General features: G+C 37.9%; 1 protein-coding gene and 1 long non-coding RNA gene across 3 annotated transcripts in view; both read right to left on the bottom strand.

Annotated features, from left to right (window-relative positions):
• The window catches only part of KCNB2 (potassium voltage-gated channel subfamily B member 2), a 416859-nt gene that overhangs the window by 151295 nt on the left and 237791 nt on the right, over positions 1 to 27773 (bottom strand). The gene's annotated exons all lie outside the window — the stretch shown is intronic.
• Positions 23399 to 25103, bottom strand: LOC143688730 (uncharacterized). The gene is made up of 2 exons (XR_013178256.1): positions 24797 to 25103; positions 23399 to 23651 (listed from the first exon to the last, which is right to left on the bottom strand). It is a non-coding gene; the product is annotated as an uncharacterized LOC143688730 (long non-coding RNA).

Genomic DNA, 27773 nt, shown 5'->3' with positions numbered 1-27773 from the left:
TAACAAACAACACAAATATGGTTATGACAGGTCTCTTTTTTATGATATACGTTGTGTGACTTGGTTTTTATGTTCAAACTTGATAACTGTGACAGTTACAGAATAAACTGAGCCATGATTTACACATCACAACTTACAAAGTTTATGTCTTGTACTTTTGACAGGTCCTTTCACATTTTAGATACTTAAAAATATCTACCCAGAGACATGTGGATTTGCATTCGTATATTAAGGGGACACTATGCTCTCCCTCTTCCAAGCACCAAAATCATTTGATGTCAAGCACCAACTTTGAAAAACAATACCTCTTTTTAATGACAGTCCTTAAAATCACAGGAAGCATTGGGATTACATGTATTGGGAGGATCGTCTTCAAAAACTTGGAAATAAAGGGCATAACTCTGTCTACCTCCAATAGCTATATTATTAAATTGATCAGATAAGGGAAATCCAGGTCAGTCACCTTAAAGACCCTTAGGGTTGATATGATGAGACTTGACTGAGTGAAGGTACTTCCTCATCTAAACAAGAGAAGAACTTCACGTGTCCACCAGAGTAGGAGTTGCTCAGCATTGGACAACTGGACAAAGTCTCCACATAGCTGAGTCTGCAAAGTTGCTTCAAACTCCTCTTCCCTGCTGGTGAGAGAGACCAAGAGGCCTAGCTGGTCGGTCAGGGACAGTCTAAGTATATGCCATTTTCTCTGGCTTAATTATCTATAGCGCCTGCTTTCATTCTCAAAATAAAATGCATGTTGAAAATGAACATGACTAAAAGGAGTTGTACAGCCCCATGTGTACCACTGATGAACACTACAAATATAAATGAGTTCTTGCATGAACTACTTTAAAGGTAAGAATCTTCTAAGTTTGGGGTATAGGGGAAAACTGCTATTGCAAGCTGTAGTCTATGCCAAACAGGAAAACAATAACAGTACCACAGCAATACCAGGGGTAAGCAATGTGGGGAGGGACAAGAGTTAAGGGGAGGTTTAGATTTTCTATTTGGTAAGGGTGTGTTTACTGGTTATCTTTCTTTTGGGGGGAACAATGAAATTATCTAAAATTGAGAGTGTTGATGAACTCTTGATTTTGGATATTATACATGACATCCAATGAATGGTGGTGGCTGAAATGATGCACTGACTGAGAAGTAGATTGGCGAACAATGGTGTACACATATGATTGGATATTGTGCTGCTCTAAGAAGGAACGAAGTTGTGAGGCATGCAGCATTATGAATGGATCTGCGGGATATTTGCTGAGGCAAAATAAGCCAGAAACAAAAGAGCATGTATTGTATGGTCTCCATTAGAAAATGCTTATAAGAAAACAGGGGCCTAGATTGTAAGCTCTTATAGTAAGTCACATTTAGTCCAGAGTGTTTTTGTCTTTTTTTTTTTTTTTGCATGGGCAGGCACAGGGAGTCAAATCCAGGTCTCTGGTATGGCAGGTAAGAATTCTGCCACTGAGCCACTGTCACACTGCACTTATTTCTGGATTCTGAGAGGCTGTTTTCTGTATGTATAACCTGGTATTTAGAGATAGGAATGAAGCAAATCAGTTGGTATTAAGGTAAATCAGAATACAGCGGTAAGAAAGACATTCTATATTTTAGAACCTCATCTACTCTTTGAGACCAAAGGAAGAAAAGTTTATTTTGTCCAGAACCTAAATTTTCTGTAGCACATAAGTCTAGATAGCTCATTTAAACAATCGAAACACAGGGAGTCCAAAATAAGAATGAGGGTCTTTAATCCTGTATAGCTTAATGCAATGCCTGGGTACATTCCAAAGTATATTAAGCAGATAATCAAAAAGAGGTGGCAAAGTCCCTTGAGGGATGGGAGAAAAAATATGGAATGATTAAACTTTACCACCAGGGAAACCTCTGATTCTATCTCAAACATTAGGGACACCCAAATCAATAGGTCAAGGCTTTGATCTTGAGGCTTGTCCTTGTGAAGCTTATGTATGTAGTGGAGAAGCTTAGCCTACCTATAAATATGCCTAAGAGTTACTTCCAGAGGACCTCTTTTGTTCCCTGATATGGCCCCTTTCTCTTTAAGCCAACTCTCCAAGTGAAATCATTGTCCTCTCCACTAACTGGGGCATGATGTCCACAGTGAAAGTCTCCCTGGCAGTGTAGGAGATGACTCCCAGCGAAGAGTCTGGCCCTGGCACCATGGGATCAACATGCCATCCTGACCAAAAGAGGGAAAAGACGTATAACAAATAAGTTATCAGTGGCTGAGTGAGTGCAAATAGAGCTGAAAGGCTACTCTGAAGGTCACTCTTATGCAAGCTTCAGTTAGACATTGCTACCTCCCATAACTCACCAAACCCTAACCAAAGTCATTCCAGCCAATTCTAAAGAACACCTAGAGTGATATATAAGATTCTAAAAAGTTTCCATGCACTAGGGTAACTTTCCAGAAACCTACAAGCTCCAGGTGGATCCCTGCACCAGATAAGTCCTGAAATGCAGAAGGGCCAGCCTCTCCAGAATATCAACTAGTTCCCCCTATTCCATATTATTGACAGCCCCTCATATCATAAAAAAGTTAGAATGGGCATAGCTCAAATACCCCTAAAGAGTGGGAAAAAGATGAAAGGTGATGGTGCAGTTATATAGAGCAGGTAGGGTTAAACAAATGAGTACGAGTTTTGAATCATTATATTGGCATTTCTTTTAGTCTCCAGTGTCTTAGAGCAGCTAGAAGTAGAAACCTAAAATTGTGGCATTGCAACCCATACCAAACTGTGAAACCTGTTCTACAATTAATTATTGTGATGTGCTTTGAAATTTATTACTTTTATGTATATATGTTATTTCTCACAAAAAAGAAAAAAATTATTTCTTCTAGCCTTCAGTGTTTTGGAGCAGCTAAAAGGAAAAATCTGAAATAGTGGAATGGTAACCCATAACAAACTCTGAAATCTCTTCTGTAACTACTTATTAAGTGTACTTTGAAAATTAATGCTTTTTCTTTCTTTTGTTTGTACATATGTTATATTTAACAATAAAAAACATTTTTCAAAATAAAATAAAATGCATGATAAATTATATGGGCATCCTGCCCTTAAACCTTCAGCCTTCTCTGTTTCATCTGTTTTCCTGACTCTACTCTGCTGGCACAGAACCCTCTCTGCTCAGTCCCTTCAGATTGTCTGGATGATGTATTCCGATTTTTTATTTGCCTCTTCCCAAGACAGTCCTCCTCCCCATGGCATTTTGAAGCCAAATGTTGCATCTAACCTACAACTGTCCTCGGTGTTTTTTTTTTGAGGGGGAGGTGGTATCTTGATTGTACAGATTAAATCTGCCCAAGTAGGAGTCAAGGTGAGAAGCAGATTAAGACAATGGAGTTTTGGCGTTCCAGTCCCATTGACATTACGTAAAAGAAAGAGGTAATTAAACTTAGAGTAAAGGGTACTAAAGTATGACTAAAAATGAAAAGATAGAGAAAATTAATAAGAAACAAAGGCTTATTCCCTCGTCAAAGGTATTAGGTGACTATTTCTTTCTAAAGAGGACAGCTTATGATTTAGCATTGGCATTTCTTTCTAAATTTTAAGGTGGAAGATTCTACTCATGGTCAGCAATGAATATACTACAGAATCCAGAGCATTTTTTGGATCTTTGGGGCTTCCTTAGGAAGAGGTAGTCTTGTATACTGATTATCCTCGCTAGGGAAATAATAGAAGACATATTTGGGGGCAATATTAGCACTATGAATTCACCTTAAAGAAGTATTTCTCTAATAAAGTTGAAAGGAGAAGTCTTTATCTGAGAGACAAACGTCCCTGAGCTATTCAATCTTACTTCCTTTTTAATTCTCCAGGGTACTGGTAGCTGGCTGCACAGAATTCCCAGGGAGAGGAGATGTATCTAAGCAACATTCAACTTTTTTCTCTTCTGGTTTCTTTTAGTTTTAATTCAATTTTTAATTTGTAAACGCCACAGTATCCTTGAAGAGAGGTATGAGATTTACAGGAGAAAAGACAACTAATTTTAATATGTTAGATGAGAACTTGGTTAGGGAGAATGATTAAAATGTTTGCCTTGGAAAAAAAGGTAGAATATATGTTTAGACTTTATCTCCACATGGAAAAGAGTAACTTTCCTACACCCTTAGATAGAATTGGGCATTTGAGATAAAATACTGGATTGTAAGTACTAGATTCATAGTTGCTTAGGATGACTTAATGGGCCAGATGGGCCTTGGACATGAAAACCACTTTGCACGATGTTGATTCAATAAATATTTATTGAGCGCTCAGTTTTGGCAAGATACTATCCAGAATGGTAAGTAAAATTTATGATCTTGCTCTCAAGGAGCTTATGGTTTATTGTGCAAAACAAACATTAATCAAGTAATGCACCTACTAGATATAAAATCGTAACTGTATGAACAATTAAAGGTCAGACTTGACCTTTGTGAAGCTCTGACTAGGATCTTAAGCAAGGTCAATATCATGAGGGCAAATCACACAGTGCTCTGTGACAAGGAGGCCTGGTACAGATGTAGGATCACCGAGGGTCCCATAGGACATGACTGTGGCTGGAGGATAAGTAGGCAATATCTGGTGAAGGGCTGTCTTAGGGTTTGGTTTGTACGTCTTGTTTTCCCATTAAATGATTCTATCCCCAATGGTATAAAGGATGTTTTCCCCAAAGAGACTAAAAGTGTTTCCCCAAAGAGTCTAAAAGAGACTGATATTTTTTCACTGTAAATATCCTTCAAAACTGTTTCCCACATCATAAATGAAGCATATGGATCCTAGATCGCAAGCAAGGTTAGAATGGGAAATAGTTTACAATAATTCCTCTTAGAAATGGAGGAGTTAAAGACTCTCAACAGTTCTTATTCAAGAAACATTTACTGAGTTTTCCACTCTGTGTCACATACCATACTCAGTGCTTTTTAAACTATGACATAAGACTGGTCATTCAGTCGCTCAGTCATCTGTTGTCGCTAAAATTTTTATCTAAGAACATTATGAAGCCTCAAAAAAGTACTATTTGACTACTAATATAGATATTAGAAGCATATATGATGAAGTATATCAACTCTGCACAGGGAATTGCTGACAGAATCTATCCTAGGACATGTTATTGAGTTTATAATAGAAGGCATAAAATTTAGTGAGGTCAAATGGAAGCTTGTATTTGGCCAAACAGAGAAACGCTGCAATGTGAAGATTCTTGGCTCCTGTATAATTTGCTTCAAAATTATTAGGAAGATTAGCATTAGGAAAATTGTCACTGCAGGATATTTTAGCAATCGTTCGGTCCTTTAAATAGTCCCTAACTTTACTAATTGGATTTGCCCTTCTGTTTCCTTCCCTCTGGTTTCTATTTCTCCCACAGCCCCTTACTAACTATAGAAGAGGATTTAGAAAAGGGCTCACTTTCCTCTAGGTCTCTTTTTCTTTCTTTATTTGTTATTTCCTGAAGAAATACGTGACCCAAACAGAGATATAAATTTATTGTTGTCTCACATTTGTGCGATGCAGAACTGGCTGTCTTTCCCCTTCCCAGACACCAACTTGGTATAGTTTTTTCATTTGTGCTATGGAGCAGTTTCCTGGGATGCAGTGAGCAAGTCAAGAACAACTCTTTATATGAACGATTAAAGGTCAGACCTCACCTTTGTAATGCTTTGTGTAGGATTCCGAACAATGTTAATCTGATAGGTACAAAGGAAGGTAGAAGCAGGTAAGAATAGAGATGCCTGCAGAATCAAAGCTGAGTGTCTGGAAGGGAATGGTGCTTGTAGAACCTATTGGTGAGGTCTGGCTTAGCAGGGAGCATAACACTAACTCACTCCTCTAAGGTGGCTGAGGTTTATATGGGATTTTGCTTAAAAATATCTCATGTAACTCTCATCACAACCTTTGATCCTAGAAAACAGCTCATTCTTATTGGCCTGCACAGTGTATGGTTCATATTACTTCATCTGAAGAGCTCTTTTGGGAGCAGACATGTTTTGAGATACAGGACATAACCTACACAGTATGCATGCTATAAAACTACATCTTTGCAGTCTCTAAAACAGCTCCAGAGCTCCCACTGACTGGCAGGGTGTGCAGACCTAGGCCTCGCAGTTGTACTAAAAATCCCAAATATTTTTCCTCCTTGGTGTTTTTGCAATGGGCTGAACCCTGTTGAAATACCTCATCACAATCAAAGTGTATCTATCTCAGAGAGAGATCTATGACTGTCCTGTTTACAAGTATGAGTGCCTATCTGTTATCCTCTCTTTCACCATTCACTTATTTCCTTCTAAGCAACCTCCTAACAATCTGAAGTTATTTTGCAAGTTTATTTATTGTTTGGTCCACTCCCACTGGAATATACACTCCATAAGGGTAGAGACCTGTCCTTGTCTGCCACTATGTGCTCAGAGTATACCTGGTACGTACTAGGTGTTCAATAAATACTTGTTGAAAGAATGAAGGAAATATCAGTATATTTCTCTATTAAGGATTTAACTCCATTGGGTCTTTGATGAAAATATTTACTTCTTTTCATTAGTTGGGAACCTGGAATAAAGCAAAGCCATAGAGTTCACAGGGTCTACCGCCACCATTTTGCAAATGAAGAAAGTGTAGCTCCAGATGTTGTATTCTTTCCCAAGGTCACAGCCAGGTTGAGGGTCAGAGGTAGGGCTCCTTTCCTTGTTCAGTACTTTGCCCCTTCTTATCCCTCAACCACTAATAGAGAAGGACACTACTTATAAAAGGTTTCAAAGGTCAGTCCTCTTTTGCATAAAGGTTACTCTTGGAGGCGTTGTGAATGCAAATTGAAGAGAAAGCATGCTATTAAGTGGTTTGTAAGCCCTAAAGGACATAATGATGATGGTAGGATCACATGTCTTTGAAAACAAATGTTTTGGCTGTTAAATTATTTAAAGAACCATACAGGATAGGGGTTTGAGGTTGAAAGGACCATGAATCAATCTGGCTAATGAGGAGTAAAAAGGACTAATTTAAACCATTATTGGGTCAATAGACTGGGCTAACACTATCTATCTTTGTTTCACAGATCTCTATTTGTAGTAAGAATAACCCTTGAAAACAGCTGCATGCAGGAAGACAGACCAATAGCCTAAGATAAGATCTTAAACCCCACCTTATAATGCCCTTGAGGGCCCCTCACCCACCATGTCACCCCTGGTCCACTTTCCTTAGGAGAATTCTGGATGTCTGGCGAAGTGATAACAACAACACTCTCCCTCTCCTGGTTATCTGAGTTCAGAAGTAATAACTCTCTGATTAGAACCCAGGCCAGAGGGAGAAAGTTTACCTCTGTAGAGGGAGGACAGATATTTGGGGAAGACATTTATCCCTTGATAGTCTTGGTCTTGCTGAAATTTATTTTATTTCCCCATTTTACTATTGAGTTATTTACATATTGCCTAATAATAACAACAACAACAACAACAATAATTGATGGATAACAATGATTAAGCAGCTACAATGTGTGAGGCTCTGCTCTGAGCACCTTATATACATAACCCACATGATTTTCCCAATTTTCCTTTTGTGGTAAGGACCCCCAGGGGACCAATGAGCAAACTGAGCTAGTAAGTGGTAGAGCAGGGATTTGGACCCAGGCAGTCTGGCACCAGTGCCCTGCAGCACAGCCACTACATCACCCCATCTTTAACCTAACAATGCGACGTTGACATTCTCATTGTGACATTTATTCTAATGAGCAAAAGATCTACTTCTGTGTGAAGCCTATGGGGGTCCAGCCCTTCCTTTTCCATACATCCTTTCTCACCTAATGGATTCCATTTACTCTTCCCTGCTTCTGCCTAGTTTTGAGAAGCATGAGACACTCAAGATGTTTGTCATTGTGGAATTCCCAATAGTTGGCCTAATAGCTGGCAAATAAGAGATAACAGGTGCTTGAAAAGTGTTTGTTAAATGTGTGAATAAATTTTCAGAGTTGATTTCCATTCCTTTCATTTTGTTAATAAGAAAGGAAAACCTCACTAGTTATTCTCAAGTGTCATGTCTGAACTCACAGTTAATTTGGCCTAACCCCTGAGGAGGGGGCAGGTGCTGTACGGAGAGCATGGAAGCATTAAAAGACGACACTATTGATGAAACCCCTTGATTTAGAAACCTCTGATTGGGGTACAACCAGACACTAATACTAAACTTCAATCAAGCAGAAGATTAAATTTTATTTCTTTGATGTCACTGAGCACTAAATCTTCAATTGCAATCCTATTTCCAACTGACACGAGCAGTTTTTATACGCTGGTGATACTTAACAGATTATATTTTCCAGGTTCCATATTCCTTCACTGCAGTGAATAGGGTGAGTAAATGATATGCAGCGACATACATGTAAAAACTTCAATAAAAAATGCAAGGAAGGGAGGAAGGTATGTACACTTTTTCTTGTTAGCTCTTGCCATGGATGACCGAAGCTTCCTAACTTTTATTTTTTGTTTCTGTACGGTCTCTTTCCCCTTGAGTATATATGCTAGTGCACTTCTGCTAACAGAGTCTGGTCATATCATTCTTCTGTTTAAACTTCTCCAATGACTCCCTGCAGCTTTGGGATAAGGATGACTTCATACATACAAGTCCCACGAGTCCTCACAACCAGCCTCAATGTCCTTTCCGTATACCCCTTTTATGTCCACCTACCTGTCTTCACTCTGGCCACACTGAATCACTGTTTTTTTTTTCTGGAACACACCATGCTCTCATGTACCTTTGCACAGAATCATTGTAGTCCATAATGCCTTTCTGCCTGCACAGCCTTCTCCACATAGAATTCTTTGACTCATAGTTCAGGTCACAGTCACCAAGTTCAAAAGGTAAAGCCACTGCCCAAAGTCAGGCCTACTCAGCTCCTCCTTCCTTTCCCTCCCACCCCATGATCACAGCAGCTGAGAGAAGTACAGTTTGCAATCCCTTATTCATACTTCCTGCTTCTCTCTGCCTTTGTCAGATATCACCCATCACTTTCAGTAACCTGGCTTTCATTTGCATTTTTCTCAAAATTATGGCCTCTCGTCCTTACACCAAAACCATCTTAAGGATACTCTATTCTAGTATCACCTTCTGTAGGCATCAATGTTTGCTCCCTCTCTTCTAGACCTGTGAACTCACAGGATTATAGAAAGGAGTAAGGTGAGGAACTGATATTTATTAGACAATCTACTATATGCCAGGCCTTTCCTGGGAGTTTGATACATCTGTTAGTCTTCACAGGTATTCTGAAGGTATTATTACGCCCCTTTAATAGAGCTGTGATGTTGGCAGTCCAGACAGGATGCTACCTTGGGAATGTGATTTGGGACTGCACTTCTTAGTTGTCTAACGTGGCCACGATGGCTTTTGAAATTCCTGGACCACTGAGGAAGCTTGTAAAAACGTTGGTGAGATGCTATAGTGACAAAAGAAAACATGGGCACCTGCAGCAGATTTGGTGTAAAATCAGTGGGCAATTTGGGGAATAGTATGGAGGGGGATTGTGTGTCTACAATAAATGGACAGCATGGAGTTGGCTGCTTCTTGGTAGTCACAGCCCTGGTCAGTTACTGCCTGCTCTGGCTTCCCTGATGTCAGTGCTAGTTCATCTGTGCTGCCTCTACTGGTATTTGCCCCCCAAAGTGAATGAGAGGTTTCTGGCTTATTTATCTGCACAGGTCGAGACCACTGACACAGACTACAGGCTGTCAGCAGGAAGCACTTGCATCATGATTGTGGGTACATTTTTCTAGGTCACACAGCTTTTCAGAGGTTTTGGTGATAAATCTTATGGACATTTGGATAGAAATTAATATTCCACTGAACATAAACTCTCACAGGAATATTTCAGATGTTCTAGGACATTCACCAAAAGAACAAAGGAAAACACCTTTTCTTATGTGAAAAGATGGAGCAAGAAGCTGTTTACATTTGTACTAATTAGATCATAATTACTTACCCTGGGTCTGAACCCTAACCAAAGTGAAAGCTATAATGGATGGCCGGGACTGCCAGTCTCCATTAGGGATGCCAAATGTGGCACTTAGAAACTGCAAAAGCAAAAATGTGTCTCCCTCAGAGGAGGACTGAATTCATTAACACATTGGAGTCATACTTCAGAGTAGCTTTTAGTTTCAGACTTTCGATCTTTGTCATCCCCAGTCAGTTATAAACAAACAAGTGATTGAAGGGAGAATGCCTACACAGTACTTTGCCAAACACATAAATGACCTAACAAACTTCCGCTAGGTTGATTAAAACCAAAATGAACATCTGTTCTTAGCACACTGCAGTATATATTTAATTAGGACCAATGTGATCTCAACAAAAGAGAAGAAAGAACATCAGCACTTTTGAGTGTATGTCAACCCAGGGACGATATCTAAAGACACAAGGATTTCCCCTTCATATGTGATTTTGTAGACTAAAGACAATGCTCTGTGTTATTCTGAGAGCAGTGACTTATATGGGTGGTAACCATGGCTATGAATAATAAATGCCACACATCTACGTATTTAGGGATTATTTGTCATCTCAAAGCTCTTGCAAATTGCTTTACTGCCCTATAGATGAATATTTTTCAGCATCGGTTGCTGAAAAATATTCATCTCTGTGATAGAACATAACAGCTGTTTAGTACCAAATAACAACACTACACAACAATTGAAGAAATGTGAAGTTGAATTCTGCAACCAATTAAAACTACAGGGATAAATTAGGTAGGAGGAATGTAATTATCCAAATTGAGATCTGGGCAAGCTAACTGGGCTAATAATAAACTTATCTTCTATAAAAATTGAATAAGGAAATCAGTTACTTAATTTTTATTTTAATTGTTAAGTTTTTCCCTCCTTTAGTGGATGGAGAAAGTGGCTGCATTTGCATTAGGAAATGTGTAAAATGGAAAATGAGAACATCTTGTCGCTTTTTTTGCTCTTTCCTAGGGCCCTCACTCAGTCCATCTGGAAAACTTATACTCCTGCTTCAAGTTTAAGTCTAAGCTGCCTCTTCTTAGACATCTTCTCTGATGTGTCCAGATGGAGTGAGCAGCTTCTCTTTGGTGGCTTTACTGCACCCAACCCTACCACTATTACAGTGCTCATTATACTATATTATAGTTGAGGTATTATTCAATGTCTCCCCCATCAAACTTAAAGGCAGAAGCCATGCCATTCTTTATACACATATCCAGTGTCTCAATTCATGTTCAATAATTTTTTTTTTTTTGAAATAAATGTTCCAGGAAAAAATCAGCAATGCTGGCAAATGTTAAGAGCTCAGAATGATCTACAAAAGTAAGGTATCTTCTTATCTGACTTTCAAAGGGTTCAGTTCTAAAACCTAAACTATAGATGGTACAATAGCCATCCCACCAAGATGGACTCATCAAAACAAGGTTCAGAGGAGATCAGTGAGTCTGTTCTATTCTTTTTATAAGCACAGAAAAAAGGGACACTGCTGCCAATAAATGTATCTTAGGTCTCGGGGACAAGCATCTAAAAAGGTGTTTTTTGTTGACCCAATATGCTATCTAACACTGTTGTATAGTGATTGATCAAGTAATCTTTTCAGTCAAAGGAATCCACCATTCTCTCAAAGACTAGCTGAAATTTAGCTTACATTGGTTACTCTCAGGGGAATGGGAGAGAAAGGAATCTAGGCATTCAAGTCATGATTTTCCCGTTTATGTTTTGAGCCACTAGCAAACTATCTCACACTAAAATAGAAGGAATGTAATGTAGAGAGAAACTCTGAAAGGAGCTTTTTGCAATATGAGTTTCACTCTTCTAGAAAGACTATGAGTCTATAAGAAGGTTTTAACTTTGCTATCCTTCTTCTTACTGGAAGCCAAACATCAGTACCTTTGGAGCCATTTTTCTACTATCAGTAACTATAAAAGCAACAACAGAAAATGTGCAATGCCATCTATTTATTATTGTTATTATTATCATATGCCACACTAATGAACACAACTGCAGCTAACTACCTCCCTGGCTCTGGAAGAGAGAAATGTAAAAGATGTCTGTGAATAGGTAGTAAAGGTTGTGTTATTGGCAACACAGCTCCCAACAGACAAATGAATTTATTGACTCCCAACAGACAAATTAGGTATTGGACTTTTATGGAGCACTAGGGTTATAATCCATATTTTATCCAATATGGAGCCCTAGGGAGCTAGGGGCACTGACTTGAGTGAGCTATTGGTTTCAATGGAGATCCTTTACAAACATACACAGGCCTTTGTTCAGAAATAAACAAGCTACCTCAGGCATCTTTATATTATACAAAATTCAAACATATTCAGTACACTAAATCTGTTGGCCAGGAGACATAGCATCCCACAGTTAGGGCTGATCTCTATAAACATTCATGAATTACAGTCAAATAAAATATAGACATGCAGCATGTTGTATTTTCCACTAAATGTATTAGACTGCTTCCTTGCAGGAGAATGGTTATATTCCAAAGACATATTGCTTCTGCCAAGATAGGTTTCTAAAGGTCTTTTTAAATTGTCTTCTTCAAACTATGAAGATATACCAAAATGCAAAACAAAATACTCTTACACAACCATGAGTGCTTGTGCATTGCGCACACGCAGGCCCCTAAGATAGTCCATGGGCACTTAGACAAATGCCTGTGTCTGTACCTAGATACAGATAGCTGTCATCATTTCAGTCTCACACTCAAAAACTTTCAAAGGCTAAGGCCTGCAAACGAAATCCAAATTCATAAACTGAGTTTTCAAGGCCCATGGTGGTCTCAACCAGCTAGTCCAATGACCCCTTATTTTCTCTTATGTGCTCAATGCACCAAATGGACTGCAAAACGTCCTGAACGTACCCCAAAACAAATTTTCCTGCTTTGAGCACACAGTATTCCTAGCTCCACTTGTTGAACTCCTGTTAATCACCAAGGCTTCTAGCAAATGCATGTCATTTATTGTCCTCTTACTGGTTGTTCCCAATTATAAAATCAGGGGATAATATTCAGGATATTTTAGGATACCTACAGATCTAATATTCTATGGCTCTGAAGTCATGGAGGCTATTCTTGTAGCCAATTCTTTACCCTTTCTTATATGTCACAATGCGGTTTTCCAGGTACTCACAACTTAGGAAGGTACTAAGGAATTTGTTTCACTGGTGTTTTTTTTTCAATTAAAAAAAATTTTTTTAAACATAATAACATATAAACACGAACATTCTTACCATATGATCATTCCATTCTTGATATAGAATCAATAACTCACAATATCATTACATAGCTGTATATTCATCACCACGATCACCTCAGAACATTTGCATCAATCCAGAAAAAGAAATAAAAAGAAAAAAGAAAAAAATTCGTACATACCATACCCCCTTCCCCTCCCCGTCACTGATCACCAGCATTTCAATTTACTAAATTTATTTTAACATTTGTTCCCCCTATTATTTATTTAGCATTGTGTTTTGAAAATAAATTTTTTATATTGGAAAGTATGCATATAGCCATGATTTGTGAAGTTCTGAAAATCAAAGCTGTATTGGGGGAATGATAATAATACTGTGCACTTGAACTGAGTCTTCCAGTGGAAAGCAGTTGAGTCCTTTATATGCATTTATTTGTTCCTTCCTTCATTTATTTATTTTTTACTGGGGTAGGTGGGCCAGGATTCCAATTTTACATTTAGTGAAACTGAAATTGATTTGCCCAAGGGCATCCCTGACATTAGACTGGAATTTAGGAAAAATTATTCTCCAGTACTTTTCATCTGGCTATCTAAACTGAGCAAAATGAAAATGTGAGTGGTGTGATTAAAGGACCACTGATAGAACTGATAAGACTGTAAGGAAACGCCTACGTCTTCACGCAGTTTGAGTGTCTGCATTTTGGAACCAAGGCCTATTACTAACAGAGCTGTGTTCTGAGACTCTCTCACTATGAATGATAGAGCGCCCCAGAGAGGTGCTCTGCTGCCAGAGATCATCCTGGAGAAGACTGCAAGTGGCTAGACTGCAAGTGGCTACAAGAAGATGGAGACAGTGGGACCTTCTTTTCACCTTTTCGTAAATTCCTTGATCCATGTAATAATCACTTAGGGACTTTCTCATCCTGTGCATCTTCTTCTAGAAGACCAAACCTAATAGCAATCAGAAACCTACCAATCTGCTGTGCATGACAGTCACTATCATGAAGGATAGTCATATTGTGCTAATGGACCTTAGATGAAGTTGGGGAAATGGAAATAAGATGTGTTTGTGTGTATGTGTCGTGTAAGCGTGTGTCATGTTGAGGGGGGTAAGATTAAGCCAGGAAGGAGGGAGCTCTGGCCTTCTTTCTCCCACCAAAAAAAAAATCCACTATCTATTAGTATCCCTGATAACCAAGATTCCTGAATTGAGGTTTTTTTTGCAAGGACAGGTAGTGGGAATCGAACCTGGGTCTCTGGCATCACAGGCAAGAACTCTGCCTGCTTCTCACCTGTCATGCCAGAGCCTGGGTTCGTTTCCCTGTGCCTGCCCATGTCAAAAAAAAAATTGTCTGGAGTATGACTGGAGGAAAAATAAACAAATATTAGGAGGGGGGAAGGTTAAAATAAATTGAATAGACTGAAATACTAGTGGTCAATGAGAGGGAGGGGTAAGGGGTACGGTATGTATGAATTTTTTTCTTTTTTCTTTCTTTTGCTGGAGAGATGCAACTGTTCAAAAAAATTATCATGATGGATGATGGATACACAACTATGCGATGATACTGTGAGCCACTGATTGTACACTATGTATAGAATGTTTGCGCATCAAGGATGTTTGTATGTTTGTTTGATGTTCACAATAAAAGTATTAAAAAAAAAAAAAGAACTCTGCCTGCTGAACCACCATAGTCTGCTGTAGAGTTTTAACATTAGGTACTTTGAGGTTTCTAGAAGAGGGGTAGAAAAAACAAAGGGAAAACCCATTTTCAGAAGCACCAATTGAGTAATTCTATGAGCAAAACATTGGGCTGGGTGCTATGATAGATAGAGACAGGGCTTTCGTGCTTGGGACACTGAAGAATTGCATGTCTGTTTTGGTTGCCAAATTACTGAGATGCAGAAATTTCGGGTAAAATTCTACCTTGGTAGGTTACTCTTCTGATACAGGGTACGAAAATCCCTGGAAATCAAGCATGCAGAGTTTCAAGCCTGGGGCTATTTTCTTTAAACTTCTAAAAATGCAAAAGACATAAGCTGCTTCCTAGGATCAAGGGCAAGTGTAGAATTGCTGTGTGTTTCCAATCTTGACCCACTGTAAAACATCCTGATGAAAATATTTTCAAGGGAAGGGTACAGGGTATGCATTATTAAGAAGAGAAAAGAGGGGGGAAGAAAACAATTTTGTAGATGTCAAGGGGGGTAGAAAAAGAGATAAAAAAAAAAATGGTTAGACACAGAGAATTCTGAAATGTTTGACCCTAAGAAACAATTAAAAACAACTGGAAAATAATAGGACCAAATTAGTCGTGTGGCCACTCCTTTTCATCTATCCCTCCAAAAGCCATGCATGGGATATGACATTATGGCGTTACAAACAACCCCCTGGGTATTGTCACGTATTCACAGAAGTTGGCATAATCATAATTGAGTACAGGCAATGTTACAGTAAACCATATGGATAATTGGCTTCACAGGGTTAAGCTTTGTCAGCACAGGTTATCCTAGAATGATAAAATACTCTAAACCTGGCAGCTGCTAGAGGTTGAATCCCACAAATCTCATTTTATTTTATTAAGCTCTTCTACTTGTAGCATGTTTTCTTGGTCATAACATTAAAAACATAAGTGGAAGAATAAATTGGGTAAACTGTTATAAGTCCAAAGCTGAACTCTTGTGCTAAGGGTGGGAAGGGCAGCTACACTGTGGGGACTGTCCCAGTCAAGGGGTCTCCTTAGAGCACGTGGCCTGGAGGCATCCTGCTGCTGATGCCACCATTTCAGTGGAGACCGCTTTTTTATTACACTCAAGCTTTAGGGTAATTTAGTGGCAGCCCTGTGTTTATTTGTAAGTCATGGAAGCCAGAACTTTAGGTTATAGAAATAATAAAATGGGAAGGTTCATTCCACTGCTTGGAATTCCACTTTTTTAGAAGTCTTTGTGGGGACATTTTATGTGGATAGAATCTTCTTAAGCTTTCTTTTTTTTTTTATTAAAACAGCTTTTATTTTCTTATTAAAATGAATATATATTCATTAAAAATATAGGAATTACAGAAACATAAAGAAGAAAATATACATCACTTGTAATAAGACCAGTCAGTTGATAATATGTTGGTATATGCTAGTTTTTTTCCCTATGGGTTATTTATAAATAATAATATATATATTAATGGAGATAAAATTCACATAACACAAAATTCGCCTTTTTAAAAGGCACAAGTCAGTGGGTTTTAGTATACTCACAACCATTACTACTACCTAGTACCAGAACATTTCGTCAACCCAAAAGGAAACCCATAACTGTTAAGCATTCATTCCCCATTTTGTTTTCTCAGTAGACCCTCGAAACCACTAATCTACTTTCTGTCTCTATGGATTTGCTTATTCTGGACATTTCATCTAAATGGAATCATACAATATGTGGCTTTTGGTGTCTGGGTTCTTTCACTTATAATGTTTTTGAGATTCATCCATGTTGTAGGGTATAATAGAACTTTATTCTTTATTTTCCACATTACAGCTGTTTTATTATTTTATTTTTGTTTTAATTTTTTTTACTAGCGCAATTAATAGGTTTACAGAAATATAACGCAGAAAGTGCAAAAAACCTTTTAAGATACTTTTAGCTATTGCACTTATAAATTCAGGTAAACAAGGATTCCCTTTTAGAGAGACTACAAATGTAATCTCCAGCATCCACCTGAATCATGAAATAAGGAGCGTGGAAGGATCTGAAGATCTCGTTATTATTATATCACTATTACTAATCTAGAGAGGTCAGGATGCTCACAGTGAAAATTTCACTTGTATGTTACGAAAAACTTTCACATACTTGATCCCCTCTGACCATCGAATTCACCTAAAATCATTTCCAAGAATTGATAGCAAGCTTTCTGTTCAGAAATATTTAGAAAATGCCTTCTGGACACTGTAAAGTACACCTGGAATTTTTCATGTAAGACACATGCACTTAGCAGCATCGTTTTCAGTATGTAGTTGCTATCAGTTTGGTGGCAAACCAAAGTTCCAATATAATTACTTGGCCAAACTTTGTTAGATTCATTTATTCTGTTAACTGACCATAAATCATTTCCCTCATATTCATTTCCAGGGAAGTTTATTAGGATATTCTGATTTGATAATTTTTAGTACATTAAAATAAATTTGTTTAGATCTAGTAAGTAATCTGTCCTTATTATCACAATAAATGACTTACAGATTTATAAATTCTCCCATAGCACCAGTGAGAACCTGAAAACAAGAATTACTTCTGAATTTGATATGAATCAATTTTCTGAAACTGTCTTAAGGTCATAAGGCTAGTGATGAAATAACTAAATTGGTTTTCTACATCTTTGGAAAGTTACCAAATTGCTGGCTGTTCAATTAACATTAGCCAGCTGTTTGCCTCAATAAAATAGGAGCAGGCATATTTATTACTATGTATTTTTATACATAAGATCATCTTCTTTTATTTAGCATTCTGTATTTGTGATGAAAACCTAGGAACGTAAAAGGAATTCCAGATTTCAGTTATGAAAAGCAACTTTAATCTATGATAATTCAAACGCTGATTATCCCAACAGCTCCGAACAGGTGGTCAGCCCATGACAAACAAACCTGAACCAATATTTCCTTCAGTAAACATTCCCTGGTGAAATAAAGGATCATGGGTCATAAATGTGGTTTGCTTAATGTAAGGCATACCAGATGGGGCCCTAAATGGGTGACTATTACGATCTATTTATTATTGCAAGAAGGGAGCTTTATTTTCAAGGGTATACTTTTTCCTGGGTGTTACAATATATTGCAAATTGAACAAGCTTCTTAAGGCTACATATTCATATTTTAGTCTTTCTGAACAAGACTTTCTTTCATTCTCTTTAAAAAAGTGTAGAACTAAATTATGGTTAAAAAATTAAACATTATTTTATTCTGATAATATATATACACATATAAGCCAACATTGGCTATTTTGACCTTTTTTTTCATTTTGCCCAAATTTAAGTGCACAATTCAGTGGCATTAATTATATTTAAAATGTCATGCCTAATTTCGTTTCTGATGCATCATTATCTGCATCTCTGAGAGAGACTGCTGCTTGTTTACCATATGAAGAATAGCAGAAATATGATATATATATATTTTTGTATGCTATATGCCCGGGGTCACATTTCATTCTTTTTCCATGTGAGTAACCTGTTATTGCAGCACCATTTGTTGAATATTTGTTTGTTTTTTTCTTACTTTGTTTGCTTTTGGGAAGTGCATGGGCTGGGAATTGAAGCTGGGTTTCCCGCATGGCAGGCGAGAATTCTACCATTAAACTACCTTAGCACCCTCAGAAATATGCTGTTTTTATCATTAATAAGAATAATGGCTGCATGAATTGTTTTGATTTATTAGGTAAGTGTTTAGAGTTAGGGATTCTGCCTAGCCTTAATTTTTTTTTTACCAGTTCACGGTAACACAGAACATTTTAGGAAATTTGATAGGTGGAATTCTAGTTTCAGTTTGTTTGTTTTTTTAAATTGAAGTCCTCTGTGATGAATAAGCTACTATACTCACCATAACTGAAATGTGTCTGATTTCCTGTAGAACTTGAAACAATTGGCTCTTTGCGCAGCATGGGGACTGGTTCACACATTGCATTCTCTTTTAAATAAATTAAGGTTGCTCTTAAAATATCATAGTATTCCATTCACATTAAACAATTATCAATGGAAATCTCACACTGGAAGCAGACAGCATTCAGACTGTTTATTTAAGGGGTCTTTTCGGGGGAAGTTGCTCACATGCCCTAGACTAGGTCATCTGACTGACCATACTATCATTTGTCCTGGGTCCTACTGAATTTTTGAAGGAAGAGAGAAGTAGAAAAAGTTATTGTCACTACTTGTCTACTTTGGAATGCATCCACGCATTCTTCTTTAGGAGGAAATGTGGTCTATATGCTTTTTTCTGGGGTGGAATCAAAATCCATCTTCATTTGCAAATTTTCAGTCCAGTTCTACTTTAACATATGTATACTAAGAGTTTCAATAAAGTGACTGGCATATAACCGGTTAGTAAGTGGGGTGTGAGTCACTCTCAGTGAAGAAGATTGGGGGAGGCCCTATTTTTGTCTTTCCAGCACTGATAATTTCTAGTTTATTTGCTCATTTCTGTTTATCTCTCTAGAACGTAAGTTTGATGGAAGCAGAAATCAACTCCAGTATCTAGAATATGGTAGGATGTAAATAAATATTTGATGACGGGCGGGCCACGGTGGGTCAGTGGAAGACTTCTCGCCTGCAGTGCCAGAGACCTGGGTTTGATTCCTGGTGCCTGCCCATGCATATATAACATGGTGCCTGCCATGTTATAATAATAATAAACATTTGATGGATGAATAAATGAGGGTGGCAAGTATCAGTGTAATCATGAGAAAATATGGCAATATATATGAAGTTGGCATGGTCCTGGAAAATCCAGGGCATTTTATTTGCTTAACAAACTAGAACATTGAAAATATTGTAGATAGTCTCAGGTTTTGAAGTACCTTAGGTTTGTGGAGGGGAAAGGGAATAGGTGTTGCTGTTAATTTTTCTCAGTCTAATGGCTTAAATTTAAGACACAATCAGTAGGGATCAAAACATCCTCTGACCTATGGTTTTACTGATAAATGTTACTGATCCTCCACTATTCTGTCTTTCATCTTCAGTTAATGCTATACAAAATGTCAAGGTAGGATACTCAGCTGAGTGTGTCTGCATGTCTCGCATTCTCCTATAAAAGTGTGATTAAATTCAAGACTAGCAATGAGGCTATCAGATCTCATAGTTCAGTGGATTCCAGTCCTGGCTGTACATTAGAATCTTCTAGGGATTTAAATCATATATACAATTTTGTGAATTCCATCATAGGATAATTAAAGTAGAATCGTGAGTGTAGGGTCTTTTTATCAGCTTTTTTTTTTTTAAACTCCCACCAACCTATCCCCACCCTGGGTTGCCCAAGTGATTCTCTGTGCAACCAGGTTGAAGAGCCACTGACAGTCAACACTGTTTGGCCTGGAAAAATTGGGAAAATCTATGAAATAGGCTAACACACGTAGAAAATATTCCCAGAAAGAGAAATCCTTTGCTGACGATGGGGATGCTTAATTTTTACCTGGAAACACATTGATTTTTTTTTAAGCTCATCATCTTAACTTACAAAGTCACAAATGCTATTGATTAGTGGTCATAAAAAGTCCACATATAGTTTTTTTTTTTTTGAGAAAAAAATATTTTCAAGTGCTGATTTAGAGAAAAGCAGAATACGCAATTTGTTGAGAGAGGACAAAGGGATTTGTTAATTCATCTATCTGAATTTAATAGGCTACAAGAAGGTAGCCTGGGGCCACGAAGAGACCAGAACTCAGGCTGAGTGCCCCGCAGCTCGGTGGCCTCAGGCTGTGCTGTTTTTTACTCCCATCCTAGGAAACTAATACAGGTTTTACCTGCTGAGGTGGTTTCGTTCCATTGACGATAGCTTTCTAATCTAGTCTGTTGTGATTCCTCTAAAAAAGCAGGTGAAACCAGAATCAAACACCCCCTTACTTACACGTGACTGCAACCCCAGGACAGGCGAATGTGCTCCATGAAAAGGGCTCATCCCTGCTTCTTCTCCAAAAATGCTAGACCACTCTTGTATGAAACTTAGAAAACAGACCTGGCTCTCCAACATTTTGCTCATATTAGTCTGAATATTTCAGTCAAATTTTGAGGGTCTCTTCTTCTCTCAAAGCCCCAAACTTGCAAATCATCGGGAGGAGTCATTTGGTTATTCTTCCTTCCCCTACGCATTCTTTGTTTATTCATGGCATTGCCCAATGAGGATGTTCTCTTTATTCTGATCATATGGTAAGAAAATCAAATAAGACCAACAGATTTGTAAAACATTTTAAAGGACATTGACAGAAAAAGGAAGTGTACTTTACATTTGCTGTTCTTTAGGAACAATATTTTTATTAAGGCTTTTATGTTAATTAAATATATGGTAAGCATAGGGAAATCTCATATACAAATTTCAAGTACGAATTTTATCATAAGAAAAAAAGTAAAACTTTAAAAAGAATGTCTGTAAGGTATTCTTCAGAGTCTTTGTAAGTTGGATATTGTTTAAATACAGGAACATTGGATGTAAGGGGGGAAAAAACCACGGCTCTGCCTTGATCTTGCCTCCCTGCTGGTTACAGTTACACAGCAGTCCCTTCCCTGAAGGCCTAAGTTCTTAAAAAACATATTCTTCACTAAGACCTCCATTTCTTCACCTCCTATTACCTATTACAATTCGGTGTTCATCTTTACACCCCACTGAAGCTGCTCCAATCATGACACTGGTGACCTGCTAACTGTCAAATTTAGTGGACATTTAAGAAATACTAGTTACTTAACTTCTGTGACACTGAGTTCTGTTACCCTTCTAAATCTCTTGGCTTTCAGAATGCTACTGTCCTGGGGTTCCCCTCCTTTCTTTCTGATTTCCCTCGTGTCTTTTCTCTGCCCGCTCCGGGTTCCTCTGCAGGCTGACCTTGGAGGGTTTGCCTTCCCCAACCTGCTCTTCCTGGGTGCTGTCATTTACCACCTCGATTTGAACTATCAACTGCGGATGTGATAAGAGTTTCCAAATCACCACTCTCGGCCCTGATGCTTTTTCCTGGAGCTCCAGAACTGTATTTCTGATTGTCTACCAGTGATGTCTAACTAGATATCCCATGAGCAACTCAAAGTAAGGCATCCCAAATGGAACTCTCATCCACATGGATCTTGCTCCTTCCTCTGTTTTCCTTCTCTTATCTCATGGTACTATTTCACTCTATTGCTGGAACAAGGAACCTGGGAGCCAGTCTCACCTTTTCATTCAAGCTCATTTATCATATCTAATCAACTGCAAATTTCTATCTCTTACAGATTTCTTATCAACATCCTCCCTGACCCTCTCCCACTTCAGAAGTTCAGTTCCATATCACCTTTGGCTTAGCCTATTTTCATAGTGAACTGATCTTCCTTTCTCTAATGCTACAACTTTTTGATGTAATGCCCTCTGCATCTCAGCATACACACTTTTGCCAGAGTGACCCAACCAAACAGAAGTCTTATCTCATTTTACGTTACTTTTCCATTCAAAAAAATTCCAGAGCTCCTGGCTATTTCTAGGAGAAAATCCAAACTTCTAAGCATGATTTATTAGGTCCTTGAGCATTTGTCCCAAAAGTGGTCTCACATACATATCTGCCTTTCCCAAAGGCCTGTGAGCTCCTTAAGGTCATGTTCGAGGGGTTATTTCCTCTGAATACTTGGTTTCTGGAACATAGTAGATAACACATTTTATTATCTATTGAATATTGAATTATATATTGAATGAATAAATGATAGAATGAACACATTATTTAGAGGAACAAGGCTGTTTTGTACTTTGGAATTACCTTACCTTTTCCCAAAATTTCAGACTAGTTCTTGAATAATGTCATATTTATCTTTAATACATCCTTATGATACAAATAGATTTAAGAATTCTGTTTCATAATTTGATTTTATGTGTGGCTCTAGAAAACAAAGGAAATTAAATAGCTGCAATTTCATACAGTGCATCGGGTTTGTGCATGGAATTAATTCTTCTCTGACTCTTGAATCTGCATCATTGTGGAGTGATAACACATTCTGTCTTTGAAGTTGACCTATATGATAGGTCATTTCTGGATCTCAAAACTACTTCCAAACTAGGCTTTTCATAGATAGAGTAAAAATATACCTAGGCTACAGTTTTTCTATAATAATGAACTATTTAAATTGGTATGGCTTAATTAAGAGCTTACTGTGTTGCCAAACACTACACCAAGTCCTTGGCATGCTTTATTTCTCTTAATCCTCTTGACAACCTTAAGAGGTAGATATTAGTATTCTCAGAAGTTTACAAACAGGGAAACAGAAAATCAGAGCAGTTAAGCGACTTTCCCAAAGTCACAAAAGCAAGAAGTGCTGGATCTGGAATTGAGAATGTCTGTCTTCAGAGCCTGTGAACTCAACTACATTCTATGCTGTAAAGCCTCATTATCTGACATGAGTGAGAATAGTTAGTTGGTGGGTAATTAAAGTTAATTAAAATGAGGAAATCAGTAAAAAACAACAATACATATTTTTTTTAAAAAACATACTTTTAAAATGCCATTTTTATGTAAAATGCGTAAATGCACATTCATTTGGCAATATTTTACTAGAGGGAAGAAGAGGAGACAAGGCATTTTTTTAAGATATGGATGATTAGATTTCTGCCTTTTCTTCTTCCATAAATCACACTCAGAAGCGAATCATTTACAATCTTTAGTTTTCGTTCCTTCAAAGTCGAATGAATCCTTGAAGACTCTTGGCTAAGCAATTTGTGTGAAGAATCTGTCCAGATTTTTATAATTCTCCTCTCTCCTATCTTTAAAAGCTGCCATACTCTCACCTAATTCAAAAAGGAAAAAAAGCAAAAGCAAAAAATTCACCCTTAATGAATCTGTCCAAAGCATTCACTCAGCTTTCATAGAAACAACAGCCCATTTTTATTATACTTGTATTTCATGGGCTGATACAGTATTTAATTAAGTTGCTTAATTATAATAAATACTTCAACTGGCAAACAGATTGGGGGCCCAAAACAAGAGATTCTTGGTAATCAAACAACTCCGCTGGATGGAGGAGAGGCCAGTGAATATCCTCTTATCCCCGGTGGTCAGTGTGATCAGGAACCCATCAGTGTGTTTTAGACAGGGGACGGACAACCTTGGCTAATATGCCCTCCTGGCTAAGCAGAATAGATTAAGATTAGCATGGCTGTGGTGCTATGTCCACAGACAGTTTTAGCAAGTGATGCCAAAGTCATTTTAATTTCATATTCTAAGTTTTAATCTCAGTGTTTCCATGGAGTAACTTCCTGTTCTTGGGCAAAGGGCCTATCATTTCGTGGCTTCAGCCATGTGTCTATGAAAAGTTGGACACATTTTCTATGACTGGAGGTAAAAATGATGAGTACTTCAGAAAGGCAATGGGAGAGTTTATAGTTAACAAATGATTAGTCTGGAAAAGAGTAGCACAGAGCAATGAAATATGAGCTTTAGGTGTGGAATTACTATCACTTTCACTTATGACTGTATATAAAATATATGTTCTTTGAAGTGGTTCCCTGAGCCTTCCAAGATGTACTCTGTAGACAAAGGGAAAGTAAAATGGGAAATGAGATGCCTGTTCTTCTTTAAGAGTTTCTTTTTCAAATGATTATTATTCTTTCCCATTTTTGTTACAGTGCCTTTACATCTGTTTTTATTTCAGGATAGAAATAATCAGCATAAGATGTTCAGAATTAAGCAAATGTAGGCTCTCAAAAGAGAGCCTCAAATTATCCTGGCCCTGGGGAAGCTTCACTGAAATTGCCTGATCATGTAAAACAATCTGTCCAATGAATCAAATAGATGTTATGTAGAGACATCAACACGCAGTGATAAATCACAGTCTCAGAGCTGAGCCATAGCTGAGTATGGGAAGAGGAGACATGACCCAGGGACAATCCTGTGGCCCTAGAAAAATCTCACAGCACATCCCGTCTTGCCTTACCTTAGTATCTGGGGATTGCAACTACACAGACAAGACAGAATAATGTACACAAAATGTAGGATGTTGGGTAGATTCTTAACTGTGGGCACTTCTTCTGAGAGCATCTCAGACTCACCTTTGCTAAGTCATTTATTTATATTGTTCATTCTAGAACTATGGCTAATAATAGATGTGTCATAGAATGCCTTAAGGATTAAAGGGATTCATGAACAAAATGTCATATTACATGTATCATCAGGGATGAGTGTATATATTTTAAATAATACAGTTATTTCAAATTATTAATATATCATTATTTTTTTGCTTATAAACCCTGACATGAAAATCTAGAATTATTTAAGATTTATAAGTACATAAATAAGGGACATTTGGAATGTGAAGATGTGAGTACAACTCTCTTGCTTTTTGCATTTTTGGCTCCCCCTTGCATTAATCGTGAGTAAGATAATTTTTGTAGAAAACTAGTGACCTTTTTCTGTCTGCAAGCCACATATCAATATGGAAATTTTTATGAATTTAAAAATGGAATTGCCCTTTTCAGTATGCTGGTGATGAAGAAAGGTCTCATTAAATACAAACCCCACAATGTGTGCCATTCAGCACCCAAACAGTGGCAAACATAAGGTAGGCACTCAATAGTTAATGAATGAATGAACCACATCCTTCATGTAAAGTTCAGGAGGTGGTTTGAATAAATGCCAAAGGAAGACAGATTTATAGAGACAAAGTTACTTTGCTTGAGAAGACAATATACAGCAAATCTTGGACAAACACCAACAAAATAAAAGATTTATTATTAATGGTATGCATCTCCAATCACATAAAACAAAATGTCAGAAAAATATCTGATAAAATGGCATATCTATCCTTAGGGCAAAAACTTGTTTCAATTAAGGATCACTGTTAAATCTTAGCTATTTTATTTCTGTCTTTATCTGAATTGTTGATAGGCTTAATTTTAGAGAAAAAGTAACAAAGCACATTTTATTATTTCCTTAGTGCCTCTTATTCTACCCCCAAACACACCCCCCCGCACTCTCCCCCCTCCACTGCCCAGGATGGACTTGATAGTCCTAAAAATGTAAAAATTGGCCTTATATGGATTTAGGCAGTTCTCAGTTATTCAGGAGCTCATTATCCAGCACATGGGCTGTTCATATTTTTTCTGCCCCCTTCCCCACATAATCTGATTAGGAAGAGAAATGCAAGAAAGTTAAACTCATCAATACAGTTCCTTATTGGTTAACAGCTTTGATCAAACGTTTGAGGAAGCTCATTTCTAAAATGACGTTTGGGGGTGATCTACAGATTTAAATTATCCAAAGAAGCCACTTAGATTATTTTAAAAATAATCCCAATAAGCCACATTCTCTTCATGTTGAAAGCAGTTTAGATGAGAGAGAGTGAATTATGAATGTTTCTTTTTCACTCTGAAGGTCTAATTAATTGATTATTAGTAAATGAAATGTAAACTAAGATACAAATAGTTTCTATCTTCAGAACACAGTATGTCTTTTGTCTTTTGGCAATACCGTCTACCTAATGCAGAATTTTAAGGTTCTGGTCCCTTCATTCATTCAGCAAACATTTATTGCACACACGCTGTTTGGCAAGCTCTGGGCTAGGAAAACAGAAATGAATTAAAGAGTCTCTTCCCTCCAGCAGATCCCCTTCTTCTGGAAAACTCCAACAACCAGATAAATAACCATAAAACACTGTGATAAGTAAGATGGTAGAGACTGCAAAGGACATTATGGTATTATTAAAGTGCTGACAGTTCCTAATGGGGAGCCACCTGGGCTGGATGCTAAGGGACAACAGGGCTCATCTGGAAGAAGAGGGAATCATTCCAGGTAAAGAACAGCACATGAACAAGGCCAAGGAATCAGGATTATCATGGCAGAGACATAGAAACAATATGCAGGGAGCAAGTTCTATAAAAATCTTAAATCATAATTTCTCAGTCATCCACCTGCAGGCTTGGTGCCCAGCAGTGAACAAATGAAGGCTTTGTTCTCCTGGAGCTCATACCTGGTGGATGACAACAAGCAGACAACTTCTCAAAGGCAGATATTTTGTGAAGAAAATAAAGAAAGTGAATGGGATAGAGGGTGGGGGGTTGTAGGAGGGACAGATATTTTTAGATAGTGTGTCCACAAGAGCCCCTTTGAGGAGGAGACACTGAACTGTGTGCCCCGAGCCATGGGGGACCCAGGGGATGGGGTTTCCAAGTGGGGGACCTGCAACTGCAAAGGCCTGGAGACAGGAATGAACCTGGATAACCAAGGACTTGAGAGAGGAGCTGTTTGTCTGGAAACGATTGAGAAGAGGTGAGAACAGGCAAGAATGGTGGGAGAGGAGGTTGGAGAGGGAGCCTGGGGTGATTACTGCAGCCAGGGTGAGGTGGTGGGTTTTATACGAAGGCCCTATAAGCAGGGGAGTGATGTGACCTGATTTATGCTCTAAAAAGGTCACAAACACTGCTGTGTGGGGAATAATTTCCAAGAAAGGATTGAAGAGTAGAAGCTGGGACCCCTGTTAAGAGCTAGAAATGATGGTAGCTTGACTATTTTGTAAAGTAGATAAAAAAGGAGCTTCACGAGATTTCTGTAAAGTTCTTAGAAACATCACAGAAAAGAGTTCTGTAAGACATGATACTGGACATACCTATATTGTAGAGGAGATTCAAACATCAGATGGTAAACTTTAAAGTTACTTACAATTCTTAATTAGACCTGAATCTATGATCATTCTGACAAACAGTGAAGAAGTCTGTCTTACATTATAATGATGAAAACTGCCTAAGGGATTTTTTAAACTAAAATTTGTAGTAAAATCAAATTTATAGCAGAAACATAAGACAGACCCAGAGGGAGAAACTTCAACTAATAGCTAAACACTTTGCTCAAACACCCTGGCAAGGTCAACAGAAATTTTTCAAAATGGAGTTGAACTTCAACTTGAACTTCACTCCCAT

Source organism: Tamandua tetradactyla, chromosome 6 (assembly GCF_023851605.1).
Source record: "Tamandua tetradactyla isolate mTamTet1 chromosome 6, mTamTet1.pri, whole genome shotgun sequence".
Lineage (NCBI taxonomy): Eukaryota > Metazoa > Chordata > Mammalia > Pilosa > Myrmecophagidae > Tamandua > Tamandua tetradactyla.
The sequence above is the reverse complement of the archived record's forward strand: the minus strand, read 5'-3'. Positions and strand labels throughout refer to the sequence as shown.